Here is a 16,035-nt window from a genome sequence, read left to right on the forward strand (position 1 = left end):
TCATAAAACGAGTGAATGAGCAGAAATGAAAGGGAAAGCGAGAGAAAGGTTGGTCAATGAGAGGCTCACGCTTCATTGAATGTTACGCCAAAGGGCCCGATTCTGCTGACCTGGTTTCTTTCACCAACAAAAAAAAAAAAGGGCCATGCATTAACGCACTGACAAAAACATCCATCCGCCCAAAACGCCGGTGGACATTTTACACGCCCGCTTAGCTTGCGCTGAGCGCTTGCGTCATACCAGCACATTTCGACACACGTTTAACCCGAAGTCCCCAAGCTACAGCTCGGAATCCGGGATGCCTTCAAGTTCCAGGATTTTGCATCCGCTGCACTGCTGCTTTTGTTTAATGGAAAAGCGAGAGACTGCCTACTTGCTTCTACATGCGAAAGCAGAACCCAGCGTTTGGTATAAACACATTTTGGGAATGTGACTTAACGCTATTCAACAAAACAATGCAGCTCTGCCTACCTTGCCCAAGTCACTCTTGCTAACAACTGGAACTGATTCTTTCGCTCTGGAACTTTGGCCAAGAGAATTGGTCAAGGGGGTGATGGTAATTATGCAAATTTTTCACGTTGTTACATAACAAGGGGAAGGGGGGTGTAAGTGCCAAACAGATTGTTCACATAAACACTGTCAGGAATAAGCAGATAAAACCATTTGTCTATTTGTTTAATTCCACACGTAATGGGTAAGCAGGCACTCTGGAGACCTAACAATTTGTATACAAATAATTAAAAGTCCATTTTACACAAATCCTTCGAGGAGCTGAGCTTGCTATTTGTATCGCATGTAAATCCTTATTATGTACATCCAATAAGCACAATTGAAAATTGCTTGATCGGCATTAAATTCAAATGAAATCCTAAATTGATATTATTTTTACAAAATTGATATTATTTTTACTATATTGAATTCACATTCAATTCATTGTCTACTGACAAAACTAAAAACATTCTGCAATTTCCACAATAAAATAAAAAAAATAAAAAAAATGGAACGTCCACTGCTCTTGTATTGCAATCAATTGTGCACTCCGCTGAGCTGTGTCCTACTGACACACTAACAGTACAGTGAGGAGAATGAAAAGCGGAGGAGAGTGAAGAGGTGTGACCTTTCTTTCTGCAAATCTCCAGCACAGATATACTCGTATCGAGAAGAAAAAAAAGCTCTCAAGATTTTGTCCTCCACTCAAATAAAAAACAAATTGCTTTGTATACTATATTGTTTGGCTGCCTTTTTTTTCTTCCTTCCATTCCCCTCACCCCTCCTCCCATTTATATGTCATGAGAGTCTCCTTTCTATGATGCGTGACACACCCACTGGCTCCTACCTTTCTCCTAATATAGTCACATAATAGGACAAAAATTGCTTGTAAATACAGTCCATTGGTTGCTCTCGTTTTCCCGCCCGACTCCCTTCCTCCATTTTCCAGATGCAGCCCACTAACCTAGAGCCAAGCCACTATTTATTTCATTCATCCAGAAGCATTGGAAACAAATTACATTTCAAGCCATTGTGCAGGTTTATGAGGAACTAAAAGAAAGCAAGTGAGACATATTAAGCGTTTAAAAACAGTGGATGCCACCACCCGCCCCCCCTGGGATCAATAAAAACGAAGCATTGCTGCACTGATGCCTGCACTGCATAGAAAGATGCAAGATGAATGTCAATGGCAGATCCTGCACAGCTGGAAGAGGGCAGCGGTCTGCAGAGGATGGGTACTCATGACGTCCCCTCTACTTAAGAGATTCGGCTAACGCAGTGGGCCCACAAGTGGTAATGCAATTTTAATTTTTTTTTTTTTTTTTTTAGTGACAATTCACATCGACTCGTTTTACTCACCGCCACTGCAGAGTGTCTGACAGCGTTGCAAGCTGTCTGGCGTATCTCCGCTGCGCTCCCGGGCTTCAGCAGGTTCTTGGTGAATCTCCGGGTCGATTCGGACGCCATGTCGTCATCCGAGCGGCCGCGGCGGTCCGTGCAGTCCGGTGTAACGTGCCGCAGTCCGACCTGCTCCTCTTCGCTGCCAACATGAGCAGACAGAGTCCTCTGTTTACGCACACACCGTAGTATACACGCTGGGAAGCCAGCTAGAAATCATCTAATTATAACTTCCTGTTTTTAGTTTCAAAATAAAAGACATCCCGACAGTGTCGTTGGAACATCCACGCCAGAAACTCTTACTTTGAAGGTCCTAAAGGATACCAACTTTATACTTATTTTGTAACTTACCGCAAAACGAATAGATAATTTTTACTATCGTTTTCTTGCAATTGAAGGGCATTTATATTCAAAATTCCCACCGGTGTATTGTTGAATCAGTATCAATGTTGACGCATTAAATGCTTAAAAGATAAAACGATATTTCATTTGAGTGCATTATGGAGTTCCTATTATCAAAAATGATACAAAACAGAAATGTCAATTAATCAGGAGTCCGGTCACGATCAAAAAGACAGCAATTAAACCACGAGTTCACAGCGACACTCAGTGGCAGCAAATGGTTAAATAATTTGCAACATCTTCTAAAAAAATAAAATAAAAAACATTAAAAAGACTGAAAAGCATGTAGAGTAGTATAAAGTGGCTTTACATTGGGAATTTTTTTAACATTCGCGTTTGTCGTTGCCTATGATATTCTGCAAAACAAGTGTTGTGCTGACCCCTGGTGTATAACAGCAGCATTGCATCACACCGACGTCACGTGATCGCCTCTTCAGTTAATTTACCACCTGTCGACATTTTATGAGCAAATGTAAATGTAATTTAACGTGGTAATTTATCACACTTTGCGTGTAATCCTGTTGAAAAACATTTTTTTGAACACTGTCGGCAAGTATTTTTTTTTTAATTCATCAATACCAGTTTGCCATAAAACAGTAGAAGAATGTAAGCAGCTTGGACGACTAATGCTAGTTTGAAACAAGAAAAATATATCGTAGATGGAGATGGCAGATTTGTATCAAACAAAACATTTCAAAAGCGAGGCAGTTGTATAAAAAAACATTTTAAAGTTAAAGTTGCTGACGCGAGCGTGGAAAACTTACCAACAAACGCTGCGACTTTGGATTCACATGAGGCTCAAGGGCTCGACGTGGAAAACAACAAAAACCATCAACAATGTAAGTCAAATTTTTGGTCTACCTTAGTTAAAAATGTTTATAATGCAACTTGCCATGATAATGGCTCAATTACATGGAATCCAAATTCTCTGCCCATTAAGTAAATTTCACGTTGGCCATTAAGGCCCCTCCTGTCAACTAGACTTCCGGTTCTGCTTTTATGTCTTTGTAATACCATATTTGATCTCTAGGTGGCAATATCACACCATGTAATGGTTGAAATGTTGGATTTAGTGCACAAATTATTCGGGGACCAATTTTAATAGAATTATCAACATGTTCATCTCAATAAAGTAGGAAATTCTGGTGGACTATATTTTCACTAGGTCAATTAAAAAACAAAGAGTTCCATTTCTTTGTTATACAGATTCACTACACATAGACTAAAATATTTAATAACTTTAAAATAGTTTCGACAATTGTATATTACAATAAATTTAGACATCTGTCACATCTGTCCTCTACTATTAAAAATGGCAAACGGAATTCAAATAGAATTTCTGTACATGCTGAATATTTTTCGGAAGACTTAAGAAGAATGTAAGAACAAGTGGTGGGAATACAAGTTTTTTTTCTGTCATGTTGGACAAAGACTCAAGATGAAGGGAGATATGCGCTCCTAGTATATAAAAAGTAGGCACTGATGAAATAAATCCATAAAACATATGGAGAGCAACAGCTTTGAACATATTTTGCCTCCAACTGTGGAGGACAAGTGAAAGTCGTGGGAAAAGTCCGGCCTTTGTTCCAAAGTGTCTTGTCAAGAAAGCTACATTTATTTTCATGCCGAAAGCAACTTGCAACAAAAAAAATCCTTAAGAAGCAGCCAAAGAGTCAACATGGACAGTAAATATGTCTTACATTTGAATTCAAGTTATTTATTATGTATATATAGGTAGAAAAACCTTTTGCAACTGTTTGCAACCTTTTAAGAACTCTGATGATATGCTAACTTTTGCTATATGTGCAAATGGCACAGTAAGACCACATAATGGCCCCAAAACGTAATAACAAACATTACCCATTTTTAATAGAATAGAATAGAATAGAATAGAATAGAATAGAATAGAATAGATCTTTATTGTTATTGTCACACATGTACAACTAATTTGATGACCTTACGTGAAGTCAGGCATGATGAGCTCCGACCTTTGTATGACTTTTGAGGCATATCCAGACAACTCCACTTTGGAGGTCTTCTTCATGGCCAATTCATGAATCCATTGCACTTGGTAAAATGCACATCTTCATATGCTTAGCTAACATTCCGATCTAGAACACAACCATTGTGTTGTCAAACAATCGCTTTTGAGTCTCTCGGTGTCATCTGCTTTACACGGGAGCTTTAACAAAGTCACTTTCAATCCCAGATACAAGAATCACTGTTTGTTCTCGACTTTTATTCGCAGCTCTCTTTTGTGTTTTTTAGCAAATGAATAGTTGTACATCCTCTCAACGCCCGTTTCTCATTTGTGCGGCGTGCGTGTGTGTATTGGAGACGAGTGTCTGGCGCCTGAGGTGAAATCAGTCAGATAAAAGGCGGCGATGAGGTGTGCATCGCCGCCATCCTGACAGCTGTAGATTAAATTAAAAAACTTCTGACAAATCAAACAGATTTCTCTCTGGTGCGTTCCCTCGGCCTCTCTTGGTCTCCATCTGTCTCTCGCTCTCTCTCTCCTCACCCCTTGAGCCCTCATCAGGCAAGGCGGGGTGCGCAACTTGAAACAAAATGGATTTCATCTTAAGTGCTCGGGCAGGCTTTGAAACCTTAACAGCTGCTAGGCCCGCGTGGCGCACGCTTTTGTTTTTTGGGTACGCCGCCGTGCCTTTATTTCACATACTTCAACAAACTTGAGCCATATTGTGAGGGATGAAGGTGGAACATCAGCGCTTCAAACGCTGACAGTAATTGAGAGATGAAACGGGCACATTTGCCAGGTTCTAAGAGGCCCGCGCCGATCACCAAACATCAAAACCCGACCCGTTCTGGGAATAGCGCCGAGTGGCACTCTGCATCCAGTTCAGTTAGCGCATTCTGATGCGTTTTTGGAAGTTGAACTCATTCCAAAAACGTCTCACGTAAAATTAGCCACTCAGAGTCACAGTTAAGAATACAACAAAATAATTATTTATCTGTCGTTACCAATAAACTCGGATACAAAGCATCAGCACTTATCTCAGTGAATTTTTTATTTTTTTTAATTACAAAGGGAAGAAATTAAAATGGACTTAAAGTGGGTCAATGTTTGAGCGCCCGGCCGGACCATACATTCTGAGAACCACCCAGCAAATCTCGGCCTTTTCTGACATCTGCTTTTTCTCATCCTTGCAAATGAGTACAAATCCAGAAAGATCTCCTCTTGAGTTTTAATAGGCATAATTACTAAATTTGCTTTTCTGGATAAAAATTCAAAAATAAAGACAAAAACTACCCAAAAGAATATCTTGAGAATTCCATCACTAGAGAGCAGTAGTGGGCAGCAGGTTGAAGGGAAGCTTTGGAAGCAGGGCGGCTTCAGCAGATGGTCAAACAGACTGAGCAGGGGCTTGGCTTCGTGTGTGAGTGTGTGTGTTTGTGTGTGTAAAAAGCGTGGGGCCTTCTCACCCGACTCCTCAAACCAAGCGAATTAATAGTCTCATTTGCCAAGGTAAACACTCTAATCAGTGAGTTTCCTCTCATTAAAAGTTAATTAGTTTGACATGAGTTTCCTGCCGAAGAAAGTGTCGGCCACTTCCAACTCATTAGAAGCAAAGCAAAATATCACATGAAGAAAAGCCGCCGCCGCCGCCGCCGCCGCTGCGTGCGACGAGACGAAAGCTCCGTTACGAAACGTGTTGTGTGTATTTGGAACAGGTGTTGTCATCCAAAAGTGCAGTTTGTGTATGTCACCACACGGAAAAAAAAAATACATTCCTCTTAATCTGCAAGTCATATATAAGAAAAAAAAAGTCTACACATCCATGTTTAAAAGCCAAATATTGCAAATCTAAAAAAAAAGAGATTTGATAAATAGATTTTCCGCAATTAACGGGAGTCATAACATGTAGAAACCTGCACAACTTTTCATCATCAGATCAGTTCTGGCGCCACACTTTTAACAATTGAAATTAGAAACACACACACTCGCCCTCTATTCCCACACACTTCTCCATTTCCTCTCAACTTCATCTCTCCGCGGCTTTCTAGCCTCTCGCTGATCTGTCTACTCACATTTCCTTTTCCTAATGAATCACCAAGTTTGACTTTTAGTCCTAATAAGCAACGCTAAGTGTCTGGAATGCGCTACGTTTGTTTTCCTATAATTAGCCCGACAGGTTCCCCGAGCTTGGGGCGAGATCTCCCGAGCATCAGATGAGGAAACTCCGCCAGTGCTTCCAGGTGGCGGTAAGACGAATGGAGCCGAGACGGGGCAGGAAACATAAATGCGTGAAGAACAATGATGGGAAACGTCCTGGAGAAAACACACAAACCAGTGCTGAGAGAAGGATGGAAAGAAGGGAAGACAAAAGATGTTAGAGAAGGAAAAAGAACAAACTAGAATCTAAATTCCTCTCAAGTGTTGCAATCAAGCCCACCGAATGCCATTTTGTGGACACTCCCACCAAGCTGCGACATCATCACAGGTGTCCAACTCCCATCAGTGTGAATCTCCGTAAAGTCAACAGCCGAGGCTTCACCTCAGAGCTTTGACCTTTTAAGCCTGTCCCCTCTGTAAAATGCCTCCACACGCCAGCCACCCCAGCCCCACCCCTCCCATCAATCTTGGCCAGGTCACCGAGACAGCAAAGCACAAAGCCAATCACATCAGCGCGGCCGCCGTGCCACGCTCGCCCACTGACAAAATGTCACCGGAGAAGGCCGCGCCAGGAGACCTCTGGCCTGCTAAACATCTGCTGACTGGGTGTGTTTGTGTGTGTGCGTGCGTGTGTGTGTGTTGGAGACCTTTTTCATTGGTGTTGTTTATGTTAACACGCCAAATTTGTTTGTTAAACCCTCATCCTGATCCTAATCAGCTGTTAAACACTCCCATTGTCCAAAGATGGCATTTGAGCAGTAGACACAATACAAATAGAAACGGATCAGATCTGTTGCTAACCAAAACAACAGCACCTAGTGTTTAAATGCTTTCCCAGCTGCACTAATAATAAATGGATTTTCCGCTATGTGGAGGCAGTATCCTCCAGTCCGATCGTTTTCGAAGTCTTTCTGCACTTTGGCGCGTGACCACGCACATTTTTAGTTCCGCCTATTCATCATCGTTTCTTGCCTTTTCGTTTTTCCATAGTAGCAGTGGCGGAGCTAGAGTAGGGGCCGCTGGGGCACTGCCCCCCCAAAATATGCTTAATAATTAACTACTACTAATAACAGTATTTTATTATTTTTCTGGGAGTTCCGAAGAGGACTCGGAATTAATCTTTAGCACCATTTTTTTAGGAATATTTTAGTTTTTTTTATTTATTTTTTTGCTGACCCCTTGAGATATTCTCGGTAAAATGATTTAATATTACTAGGAAAATATTGGCAGGAGTCCTATCCTTAATAGTTGTGTTGAAGGATGAGGCAGTTTTGTCGTTTGTTTAAAAAAAAAAAAAAACTGCACATGCATGATGGAGCTGGTCCAATTATCGCCTCACCTGATGCTACGCTATTTGCGTGTGAAGCGGCATGCCAAGACGAAGCTTCAGAGCCCATCTGAGCTTCGCACCCTGCAGCAGCAGTCTGCCTTCTCCTGCCAAACTCACCTGGACCGGCTCACCTGCGCTCGTGACCCAGTGGGTGCGCCGCAGCTCTGCGTGTGTAGAGCTGCTGCCCAAATCAAAGAAAAAAAACACCCGAGCACCCCGTTGTAAGGAAGGGGGTCGCGAGGTGCAGGACGTACGATACAATCACAGTATGGGAGGTACTCAAGCGTGCCAAAAGAGCTTTTGGTGCTTTTTTTTATTGACAGGCAGGCTAACATAACAGTAGCTGCAAATCGCTGTTATGAAATCCAACTGAGACTTTTCTGTTGGCATCTCAGTGACTTTAATTTAAAAAAACGTTCTATACCGAATAGCTCGTTAGCATCTTAAGTAAAAAAAACAAACCTGTATATGTTTGTATCGCAAAACAAAAGAACTCTCCACTATTGGTTGAGCTGAGCTTGCAAGGCTTAGCGATCAATTCTTGCCGGCAGCTTCTGTGTCATATTGACACCGAAAACATTTGCATTGTTTGATTGTCGGAAGTTCCGTCGTGAGAGGATTAGCCCCGAGGATTATCGCCTGCTTTGTTTGGAAGTCTTTTTTTCGGGTTTATATTTGGAGAAATCGATGCAGTCTTTTTAAAAGATTGAATTCTATTAACCAAAATGCAAGGTTATGGGCTTTGCCTGGCACGATGGGAGCTAAGGGATTGTCTGCAGTTGAACAATATCAGCATAACCTCTACTTTAACCTCGCATTTGAGCGCTATTGATTCATTCTCTTTGAAGAGGTCCTTGAAATTGCCGCAATGAGGAGCGATCTGTTGGGGCATCCGAGGCACCGGTCCAAATGAGAATGTCTCCGAGCTGAAGAGAGATAGACGGACCGAGTCTCAAAGACAGACACAGGCAAAAATAAAAAGTTAAAGAAGAGTAAGTATATGAAAAATAAAACAGAAACAATGACCCCCCCCGCCGATGGGAAGCGAAACCCGAGCTGTTGCAATAGCATGTCTCTGACAGAACTCAGGCCGGATCTGGCTTATTACATTACCGGCCCAAAAAAAAAAAAAAAAAAAAGGGGGGGTTAGGGTAGAAATAATCAAAAATGCATCTGAAATAATGCACTTTTCAGACTCTATCCATCATTGTTTCGGCACCCTCGATCCTTTACGAGAAGTGAGCGAGCGGCGGGGAGGAGGGCGAGACGCTCTCTCCCGCTCCCACATCCAGGGAGGAGAACGGGTAATTAAATTGTCCGGCGCTCCCTAAGAACTCAAATGAATGAAACAGATGAATGCTATTGCATTATGCCACAATCGTGACCCCCGCAGAAAACTAATGGCGGAATAATAGTTTGAGCTGGCGCTTGTATTTCCCTGATGCGGACGATCACTTGAGTGAATAATATGCAACTGCACTTGAAGTCAAACGCTTTTGTCCTCCACCTTGACTATGTAATGTCCCGTCTTTGTGTCTACAGTATGTTTTAATCTGTTGGCGTGCGGCCTTTCAAGCTAACGCTAGTCCAAAATGGCCGACTGTATCGGTGTACAGTAATGTTCTCTTTCTTAGCTATTTTCTGCGATTCTGCACAGCGCTGCCCAAAGACGTTTGGCTTTCCTTTGTAGTGTGTTGACTGCAAAGAGATAGAAAAATTGTCCTGAAAAACAGAGCAAAAAGAGCTGTAAATAAAAGATCAAACCGCAACTGTGAATAGAACCAACGGCCAGGTAGTCAGAGCAATAACTCACCGTGCTTCACCACTTGTTAGCTTGACGAGTGCGGCGGGGTTAGCGTAAGGTGAACCGGGAGATTTTTAGTTTGTGTCGTACCTGAGGAGAAAAGAAAACAACTTTACTGTAATTATGTGATCACGATATGCAACGTTTTATATTTTGTAACGATGCGCCGGTAGCTTGCCGATACTTTACGTCCATGGTTTGTACTTTCTTTGTAGCCAAAAAATGTAAATATTCAAAAAAATGAAACAGTTTGAAAAGTTTTAATTTAACTTGGTGGTGCCTTAGGGAAGATACACAACAATTGTGTATGTACTATATTAAAAAAAGCATGGTCAAGAAATGTACACACAACTACACAACTAGTGCTATTGTCCAAACTTTCCATTACCATTGATGAGAACTTTGGCACTGCCAATATGGCCGCCATTGTTTTCTTGTCATGACAATTTTATTTTAGCACTTAAATGCCCTTGTGTTACCGGCAGGTAAATATTTGGCAATATTGTCAGAAAACATCAATAATGACAAATAGTTGAAATTAAATTGAGTGAAACTCGTCATGGTCAAAAAATATTTGTGTTGGGCGTTTTTGAACAGCATTGTCGTCACAAAACAGCCGCATTATCAAATTTACTTGGAATAAGCGAGTACTCAAATTTAAATGTTTGCACTGATATTGTATTCTAGCTAATTCTAAGTCATTTTTATCTTTGCAGTTTTGTCAATATAATTGTTTGCCCTTTCCGCGTGGTTGCTAGCCAGTAGATGGCAGCACTCAGCTACGCATTGGCTTCCGCTCAATTTCTTCATTGATATGCTTGGTCCAACGGTGCATTGAGATGTTTAGTGGCTGATGTTACACAGTGTAGGTCACCAGGATGATCGGGGGCCAGGTTACCCACTGCTACTTGCAAAATTTATCCTCCACCAATTCGAATGCAACGAATCCACCCACAGCTGATCAACCAAATCACTTGTGACACATCCCTCGACCGTGATACTAAATATAACTAAACAAATAGCTGTCTGGGGAAATGAGCATTTCCGAAAACCTAAGCTGGGCCGATTCATAGTCTTGCCTTTTAGCACGACTAGTGCAACTTTGAAATAGCCTTGAAGTAAAAGTTGTTTTCCCCTATTATTAGACATAGACAGCGCTGGTTTATTTCTGTTTGTATATGCTGGAGGGGATGGTAGCGCTGCTCCTCTCGGCCCTGTTATTTGATTTCCTCTTTTACAAAGGCCACAGTCAGAGCTCATGTCAAAAGAATGCCTGCACTAACAAAACAAGCTTGACTGATAAATACCCAGTTTTCACTGTGCGTGCGTCTGTTTGTGTGTTTTCAACGTGTGTCGCTCGAGGGCGAGGCTGTGAGCGCGCTTCTGATCCAAACAGCCTTCCATGCAAAAGCCGAGTAGCTCGGAGACTCTATGCAACTTAATAACGATGTCTAATGATACCTATCAGTGATGGCATACACACTCGCACAGCGAGGCTCGAACACGCACACACTCCTTCAGACCCCTTTAGGCGTAACACCACCTTGCCGACTGTTGAATTACAGAGCAGCGATAATCAGGTCAGCCCGCAGGTCCTTCGGGATTGGAGGTGTTCATAAACATTCCTGCTGCTCTTTTGTGTTACTTCCTGCGGTAAAACGGCGAGGCGCTCCCGTCGAGCTGGTGCGTCGGCTCGCCCGTGGGTGCACCATCTTCATCATCATCATCAACATCATCATCATCGTCTCCGTGTGGAGAGCCTTCTCCGGGATATTAAAACACACTCAGGCTTCATGTAGACATATCATCAGAATATTAATCGTCGTATTAGCATAAAGAACCCTCCTAGTCATCTGCATCTGATTTGACATTTGGCATTGAAATCAGTACAGCGAGTTAAAATAATAATCTAGCGGCGTTATACATTGCTTTTAAAGACAGAACAAATGAGTGTGTGTGTTGTGTGTGTGTGTAGGCTACTTGAGGTTGTTGCACCGTGCCAACTACCTCCTCCTCCATCTATGAACCTTCTACAAACAAAGACCAAAAGAACACAAAGGCGTGGGTTCAGTGCATGTCTCCCCCCCCCCCCCCCCCCTCAAAGATGTCAGGCTCTGCTTTTCAAAGATTTGACTCTTGCTCAGCAGTCAAACAAAACAAAACCAAAAAAAAAAAAACTGAACCTTTTGGTAAATTGATTAGGCTCTCCAAACTTTTCAGGTTTTTGATGCAACTGGATGGGAAGAGTCGAACACTGAAGTTCAAAAAGCTGAAGACTCTTTGATTCCCGTTCAGTGACCCGCGGCCTTGTTGACGTATCCCGCTGAGGTTTCATCTGAATAAGAAGGTAGATACTTGCGTGACAGACAGGTCCATGTTCTTTATCAGGAATGTCATTTTTTTTTTTTTTAGGAGCATGTTGTTAAATGTAGCTCCAGTTTGTTATCTGCCAGGATACATATCCTCCAACTCTCACTCGGGTTTTATGTCACAACCATAAACTCGTCATAGTCGTTCTTGCTTGGGGTACCGCTAAGGGGCGAACGTTAAAGTTTTATTTGTTTTAAATATTGTTCTAAAGGAATTAACATTTTGAACTTTTTGATGCAACTCTTGATTAAAATACCAACAAAGCTCTCCCTACTTGCTCTCCTCTTTTGTTCCAGCTCAATCTAATTTCCTCTTTCTTTTATGCCCATCCTGTGACACCGACCCCCCCCCCCCCCCCCCCCCCTTTCCTTCATTTCATTCCCGGTGTTGACTTGTCATTCCCAACAACGGGCAATAAGATCTAAATACTGTCCAGACCTTGAAAGCGGCTCCGCCATTCATCTCAGCCCTCCTCAATGTCAACATGTCTCCAGCGGTGCAATGTAAACAGCTCAGCCGCAGCATAGCGAGCACAGAGTGCCTGATTGCCCCACAACAGTCCCCAATCAAATGGAAATATGAAATAAATCACAAGTGACTAGCGTAGCTTTGGGGGCTTTGCTGGTGTGGCTAAAAACCGAGGTTAAATGCATACAAATAAACAAACCACTGTAGCGTTGTCACGCAAGAGCCTTCAGCAATGATTTTCGACCAAAAGTGTCACGAGACATCGATTAATAATTTAAGATAACAACCAATCACTAGTTCACCTATTTTCTAAGTTTGTTCACATGCTGTTTGCAAGCTAAGCCCTTAGACACTATTAGCAAAAAAACATTTTTTATTTTGCACATTCTATATACTGTACGATAAATTAATCAAACGATTAATCGGTACTTCATCGATTATGGCTTGGACTTTAATGATGGCGACAGGTAAACGAATTCATTTCTACTTACATCATTTAAGAGCGACTGAAACTCAACCAGCATCAAGGAAAACATGTTCAATTGTAGAATTTCTACTGTAATCGTAAAATCGAACATTATTGGAAATGTAAAGTAAAATGTTTCACAAGAATATTTCAGGGATACGTCCTGCTGTGCGTGACATTATTACCATTCCAAGTTTCAATGTCAAATCAGCAGGACCAGGGCCTAAAGCTGGCCTGCGTGTGGTACTCGGGCAGCGGCTGCCGTGTGAACATGCCGCTTCAAGTGTGATGGCCGTCTAATAGCGTGTCATTAAACTGTTATGGTTACGCAGCTGAGCGGAGCAGAACCGAGGGTGCTTAACCTTGGACGAGGCGAAGCTCTCAAAGCAGCGCAAGTCCGTCTGTCTCATTACAACGCTCCGTCTGATTTGTGTATTCGACGTTACGGTTCAAATAAACACAGATTGCTTGTGACACTTTCCAAGTATTTGATCAAAATGAAATATGTGAAGGCTTGGTTGCTAGCTAGCTAGTTAGCTGGGTTGATAGTTCATGCAAAGTGGGGCTCTTGTCAGTCTGAATACTAACCGGCTCTCTGATCTCTGCTTTTCCCTGACTTGCTTTTCTCCACTAACAAGCCCTTTCATTTCCTGTTTGGGAAATCTGTTCTTTGTAACCACACACACACACATAATCGGAGTGGGAAAGTGGCCGAGGAAGTAAAATTGAGGAACGTTTCCAGGACTTGATTTGTGTTTTCATTCCGTTTAACTGTGTGTGGCTTTCAATGATGACTGCTCGCTGTGAGTTGTGAAGGAATTGAAGCTTGTGATTTAGTGACGCTCGACGATAGCAAGAGAGAAATGTCCAATATCGTTTGATGTGATAAAACCACTCAGATTCCTGTGTGTATAAATGTCTTGATTTGTTCTGATGCAATTAAATAATTAAGCTCCTTCTTGCTCTTCTTGTTTACAGTACGACGGTTGACAATCTTTAAACCGTGCGTTGGCTGGAGTGGAAGCCAAGAACACGCAGAAGAACATCTCAGTTTGGTCAAGAAGAGCAGATTAATGATAAAAATGAATGACGTGCCGGGCGATGGTAAGAGGCAGCGGTAAGTCAGCGCTGGAGAGCGCCATTCAGTTTGACCCTCACTGATCTCTGCTGTCTATAGCACTCAGAGCCCAAGAAAGCGGATTCGCTTTCAAAAAAAACGCATCACTTGTCAAAAGGAGCTGTCAAACGCTAAGGTAGGAAGGCACTTCAATTACCGCAAAGAATGTAAGCGCTTAGCCTGGATGTGACGTTTCTGTTGATCTGGCATTTTTACTCAGGAGAGACAAGAAAGAAAAAACAAGGAGACACAAAAAGCAAATTTTTTTTATGTCTTCCAATTAGAAAAAATAAAACACCAGGCAATGTATTAAATTTTTGCATGTTTCTTAAGATAACATAAAGCAATTCAATGTTAACGATAATTCTTTTTTACTTACAAATTCTGTGGAGCTCAGCATAAAACAAATATGCTAAATATATGCATGTTGATTTTTTTTTTTTTTTGGACTGCAGTCACAGTATTTTTTTTTGCTATGACTTGTATATAATTTAAAGAAGTCGCTTGAAAGAAAAACACTCTCCTGACGAATATTATAAAAAACGCACATCGCAAAATATTTCTTTTATTTTTATTTATTTGATGAACACGTGCTAAGCGATTATTCGTAGCCGTTCTAGTGTTGCCTTTTAATTCTCGTCGGGATAAACCTGCAAATGTAATCACTGTGTGTTGGATAGAAACAAATCATCGGGGGAGAAAAAAGATGGTCTGTTTTAGAAAATCAGTAAGGAATACGTGATTTGTAGCAATTTGCAAATCCGCTCCAATTCCCCCGCTGTTCATTAGTCAATTATGCGCAAGCATCATCCCAAAAGGCGAGCCGAGCCTCTTCATCTCAACCCTTCGTTTTTTTTTTTTACCTTCTTTCATCTTCCCGCCTTCCCGTCGTTCCCCATTTATATTTTCTTACTTCATCTGCACTTTTCTTTCTGCCTCTCCCCTCCCCTCCCCCCCTGTTCTCTCTCCCCTCCTCCCAGGAGTTCCCACGTTGAAAGCACGACAGCGGAATTTGTTTTGCCGCCTCTCATCCGATTAGTGTTGATTTTTCCTCTGCCAAGCTGTAGTTCGGTGGAGTGGATGAACTTCTCGAGCTGTTCATGCTCTCCTCGGTGGCCCGGCGGTTTGTTACCTGCCATTTACTATGAAATTAAAATCAATGGACGCTTAAATGCGATTACGGCTCGCCATCATTGAAAGGCGGATACGGAAGGTCAATCCCAGCGGTGCACTGTTTCAACAATACAAATGTTTTTTTTTTTAGTTGTCATGTTCTCACTTCCATTTTCCCAATCCTTTGAAACTACCAAAAATCACATCCAGTAATTTAGCGAGCTGCCACTCAATAAACGGCGCAAGTTAACCCGAAGCCTCGGCACTTAGCTTGAGTTGCGCGCCAACGATGACACACTGGCCTGTCTGAGCAGTAATGACTGTGATTTGTGCTCTATTATTAGAGCCGGGGGCCCCTGAGAGCTGCCCTCCGAGACCCCTCGTTCTCTCCTGCTGGTTCTGGATGAGGCTGCTAATGTAGTGAATCACCAGGCGCGGGATAACATGCTGATAAGCGGCAAAATGATTGTGCGTCTGTGTCTACGCGTGTGTGTGTGTGTGTGTTCATTCCCTCTGTACTTACAAAGTAAAACATCAGATTACAAGATAGCCATTTGAATCATTTCTGCAATTACAGCCTCTCATAAAACACCCTCTCGATGAAAATGGACAAATAGCGGCAGGCTAGGTCGCAAAATCTGTTGAGACAGAAATAATAACACACCTGAAAAGAGCACAGGAGAAGTTATGAGGTGCGCGAGGAGGGAAAAGTCTACGCTATCTCGCCAGGCGGGTTCAGAGCTGTCTGGCAATGTCACCGTGTCATCGCCATGGGAACACAGAGCCCGCAGACTCTTTTTGGACTAATAGGCAGTTGTCAAGGCAATGATAAGATAAATGCTGCGTTTGATGGAAACATCGAGCGATGGGTAGCGAGAAGCCTAAATAATCAGCGGAGAGCTCGGAGGGGAGAACAAGAGGTGTCGTGGGGGGGGAGTTGGGA

At 42.3% G+C, this 16,035-nt stretch overlaps 1 long non-coding RNA gene across 2 annotated transcripts; it reads left to right on the forward strand.

Annotated features, from left to right (window-relative positions):
* Window positions 1-2,710: 2,710 nt before the first annotated feature.
* Window positions 2,711-15,641, forward strand: LOC137840479 (uncharacterized). Of its 2 annotated transcripts, XR_011087156.1 has the most exons (5): window positions 2,711-3,128; window positions 11,779-11,905; window positions 13,841-13,979; window positions 14,040-14,115; window positions 15,437-15,641. It is a non-coding gene; the product is annotated as an uncharacterized lncRNA (long non-coding RNA). The 2 variants fall into 2 exon arrangements; XR_011087157.1 differs by lacking the exon at window positions 11,779-11,905.
* Window positions 15,642-16,035: the final 394 nt, after the last annotated feature.

Source organism: Syngnathus scovelli, chromosome 7 (assembly GCF_024217435.2).
Source record: "Syngnathus scovelli strain Florida chromosome 7, RoL_Ssco_1.2, whole genome shotgun sequence".
In the NCBI taxonomy this organism is placed as follows: domain Eukaryota; kingdom Metazoa; phylum Chordata; class Actinopteri; order Syngnathiformes; family Syngnathidae; genus Syngnathus; species Syngnathus scovelli.